This window comes from Lemur catta, chromosome 13 (genome assembly GCF_020740605.2).
Source record: "Lemur catta isolate mLemCat1 chromosome 13, mLemCat1.pri, whole genome shotgun sequence".
Lineage (NCBI taxonomy): Eukaryota > Metazoa > Chordata > Mammalia > Primates > Lemuridae > Lemur > Lemur catta.
Window position 1 is genome coordinate 10,311,202 of NC_059140.1, and position 4,634 is coordinate 10,315,835.

Below are 4,634 nucleotides of genomic sequence, written 5' to 3' on the forward strand. Positions count from 1 at the left end.
TCTAGAAATTTTTGGCCAATGGGATAGGAAGGTCCGCGGTCTTCAAGCATGTCTTTTGATTACATACATTCGTCTGTAGTTCGCCCTGGAGAAAGCAAATCTCTACAGTCAGTGTATAATCAGCCAGGTTAGTATATTAGGCCCTTGCAGATATTAATGAGCCACGTATGATGGGGTGGGGGGATGTTGCAGTCAGACTTAGACATGAAACTTCTTTTGCCATTTTGAAAAGAATCTTGCATTTAGCAAATATTTATAGAGTGCTTCACGCATGCCAGTCGGTGGGAACAAGGCAGAGAGGGTTTTCATGAAACTCGTGTGCAAAGTATGTGACTTCCTTGAGGTACTTGTCCATAAAGTGGGGATTTTTACTGCAAAATTTGCTCAGAGGACTAGAATTATACCGTTTGTGTTGCACATGGCTGAAGCATATTAAGTGGTAATGCTTGTAAGGGGGTAACTGAGATTAATTTTGAATTCTCTTTTTTCCAACAATTTAAATTATTTGTAGGTATCATTAGGCCACAGCTTTTCACCTTTTTCTTATAGGAATATACTTAAAGTGCCATTAAAAATAAAGAGGTATGGTATTTACAACAGTCACACTTTAATCCGGTTAGCATTATCCCTGCCACAGTTTCCCCGTAAAATTAATGCGGTGCATTTAAGTGCAGAATGGGCAATGTGATTCTCAGAGGCCTGATGTAAATATTGAATAATGTGTATTTTTGGTCTTGGCAAGCTGCTGGATATAAAAGTAAGAGGCACATGTGGTGCTGGGACTGCCTGCTAATTTCTCTTTTAGGTTAGAACAGACGACAGCTTTGCTGTTAAGAATCCATGATGCCAGCACCATATGCCCCAGACTTTAAGGCAACATTCTATGTAGAAAACGTGACTTCCTGGTGTCCAGAGCAAAATGCATTAGGAATAACCATGTCCTCTTCCAAATTATAAAATGGTGGAATTGGAATGTTCTTTCAAGACCATATAGTTACACAAACCCCTACACATAAAGCGGAGACCCAGAAAGTTCAGCTAATATGTCCAGAATTACTCAGCTGGACCTAGGTAATGACAGAATTGATCCTAGAGCCTGGCCTTCCACCAACTAGATGTGAGGCATTTCTGAAATCGGAAATATGGTCTCTATGCCCTATTTTATTGTATGACTTTACTCACAATAAAAGGACCACTTTATGGGTCATCGATCCTTGAGGGAGTGCAGAGTGCATGCATGAAGTAGGCCACCTCCCCACATCCACTGTGTGCTCCCCAGGTATGGATGTAGGAGGCACATCTGTGTGTCTGAGCCCCATTTACATCACTGTCAGGCGGTGCATGTGGTTTGACTCACACCACTTCATGTGGGTGGGGGGAAGAGCTGTGGAGCCAGGAGACCCAGCCTTATATGGCAGCACCACCATTTTTCACTAGAAAATCAACCCCCTTGGCCTTAGTGTCCTCAACTGTAAGGGGAACACTAGTAACACCTACTTTGGGAGGTCGTTGCATTTAAATACCATAACATGTAACACACCCAGCCTGGTTCTAGGCACTCCATTAATGTCAACACCACTACCACCTTTTTAAAAATGCAGATATTACCAGGGGTTGGACTTTAAATTGATTCCAGTTTAAGAGGTGCAGTTAGCTCATTGAGGTGAAAAATCCCATTGGGTTTTGGATTGGCAGTATAATATTTGGTATATTGTTCAAAACTAGCTATTTAAAGGCAGAATCCTATCCAAGTATTAATTGAATACCTGCCAGACACTGGGATGAACCTCTGAATATGACAAGGCCTCTATTTAACTTTATATACTAGTAGGGACAGAAAACCAATTGACAGGGGAGTGAAACAACAGTGAGAGTCACTTGGGGGAGTCAGAAAAGGCCTCTAGCTAGATGGATTTTAAGCTGTGCAATGGTCTCCCCCCAAAAATCGTATGTTGGAAACTAATTGCCACTGTGATAGTTTTAGATGGTGCTTTGGGGGGGTGATTAGGTCATGAGAGTGGAGCCCTCATGGATGGAATTAGTGCCCTTGTAAATGAGGCCCCAGAGAGCTGCCTTTCCACTTCTACCAAGTGAGAAGGTACCGCCTATGAACCAAAAAGTGGGCCCTCAGCAGACACTGAACTAGCTGTGATCTTGGATTTGCTGGCCTTCAAACTGTGAGAAATAAATTTCTGTTGTTGGTAAGCCAAAAAAAGGGGGGGGGGGGTGTCCCCGGCAGCGCGGCGCCCAGCTCGCCCTGGTTGCGGTAGGTGGCGCCATCCGAGGCGCAGACCTGCAGGCGCTGGGGCGCAGCGCAGTCGGGCGCGCTCGCAACGCGGGAGGCCGCCGGCACTGGGCGGGCTCTGCCCGGGCCGCACTCCACGCCGCCGTCGCACGAGTCTGCGGGCACAGGACACTGCCGCCTGGTGTGCCGGGGGGGCCGGGCCGGGGGCACCGTCCGAGGTCTGGGATCCGGGGATGGGGGCGCCGTCTGGGGTCCGGGCCCCGGGGGGGGGGCGCTGTCCGGGGTCGGGGTCCGGGGGACCGGCCCGTGGTGGGGGCGCCGCCGGGGTCGGGGTCGGCCCGGAGTCCGCTTGTTGGAGCCGAGGGGGGGGGCGGAGCTGCGCCCGGGCATGGGGTCACTATGGGCTGGCGGGGGCCTCTTCGGGACCTGGGGGTCCGGGAACAGCCGGGTGTTTCCAGGCGGGTTCCGCTGTTCCTCGGGGTGGGGGTGGGGTGGGGGCACCCTACCCCTGGGTCTGGGGTCTGGGCAAGGACCTACAGGGAGAAGGCATCAGTGAGGGCGGGGCTTAGGGGGCCTCCCCCAGCCTTAGCCCTTGGCAGCCCCATTTCTCAGGTAGGGAAACTGAGGCACAGCTAGGGGAAGCCTGTCTTTGGGGTCCCTACCCCCACTTTCAGTGTGCTACTCCTGGCCTCGCAGGCCCTCCCGGGCTCTCTGCTGCGTCCTCCCAAGTCGTCCTTTTACAGGCGGCAAAAATGGGGCTGTGAGTGTCCGGGTGGGGGTGGGCCAGGGGCACCTCTGCTTCAGAGCTGGAGCCAGACCCGAGGTGACAGCCCTCGCCTCCAAGTCTTGTTGCTTGTGAGTCTGGAGCGGGCCTCTGGATACCAAGTCCTGAGTTTGTGCTCCAGCCTCAGTTTCCCTGTGCACAAAGTAGAGCTGATTGTGGGAGCCCATTGCACAGGCTGAGCAGACACCCCTGAGGGTGGCCAACACCCCCCACGGAGGCCCTGCCCGGGCATGTGAGCTGCACCTGGGGCCTCCCACGCAGCGGCCCACACGCACATCTGTAAGGCTCTGCGGGGTGGCTTCACCAGAGGAAGAGCGGAAGTGGAGGGCCGAGTCCTCATCTCCAGGGCCAGATGGGGGAGGAGGTGTGTCTGGTCTATCTCGGGCTTAGGCCAGGCCCTTTTTGAAATATGTCCTCCTCCCAGAAGCCAGAGGGGGTTCTGGAGGGAGCAGGAATATGTAGCAGTAAGTTCAAGACCACCCAGCCAGGCTGATCTGGTATTAATCACATCTCACTGGCCGGAACAGGTCTGCACCCCTGTCCTCCAGCCTCCTGCCTGCTCCCTGCCTGACCCCACCCCCAGGCCTTGGTTTTTCCTGGTGTGTTCTCCCATACCTTCTCCATCTGGCAGACTCCTATCATCCCCCAATGCCCCGGCTCTCATGCCCACCTCCTTCAAGTTGTGCCCTAGTGCTCCTTCTGGGCCCCTGCAGGTTCAGCCCTGACCGCAGGAGGCTAGGGGGGTCCCCCAACCCATCCTCCAGGCCTCAGAATATGTCTTGATCCCCCCCTTCATTCTGCTCTCAAAGACCTCCTAGTCTGACGCAGGAGGCAGCATTTCTCAGAACAAGATCAGGAAGGCACATGCTTGTTAAACATGTAGCTGTGATCGCACCACAGACCCCTAAAAAAAAAAAAAAAAAAAACTGTGAAAGATCTGAGATTTTACCCTACTTGTAAGTTAACAAGTTAACCTGACATAGTTTCATAGATGCTGAACATTAGACTCCTGAGTCAGAGACAAAAGACTTTATTACTTATAACCCAGCAGGCATCATGAATTACTTATGATCCAGTAGGCATCATGAGCTTCAGATTCTCATCATTTCTACTTGCCTCCCCCAAGTTCCAGAGGAGCAGTGCAAATGTAGGTCCACGTAGATGCTGCATACACAGTGGGTTTGTGTCAGAGCTAGGGAGCCTCAAGCTCAAGAAACATCCAATCGTACAGGGGGTCTATCAGCAAACCTGCCCAACCATTGCTCCAGAGGAAGACATTATTATACTAGTCAAGAAACAAATTTTCCCTGTACACCAGAAGAAGCCACCATCTTTGTTATACAAATATCCTTGAAAAGACAGTCCAGAACAAAATTTGTCCTGAGACATAACAGATACAAGGAATCCATAAAGAATTGTCTCCCAAGATCTGGCTATAATCTATCCTAATCCAGATCCAATGGCCAACTCTTGGATGAGTTGCAACACAGTACAGTAAGTCCCTCTTTATTCACAGTTTTGCTTTCCACAGTTTCAGTTACCCAAGGTCAAGTGTGGTCCAAAAATATTAAATGGAAAATTCCAGAAATACATAGTTCATAAATT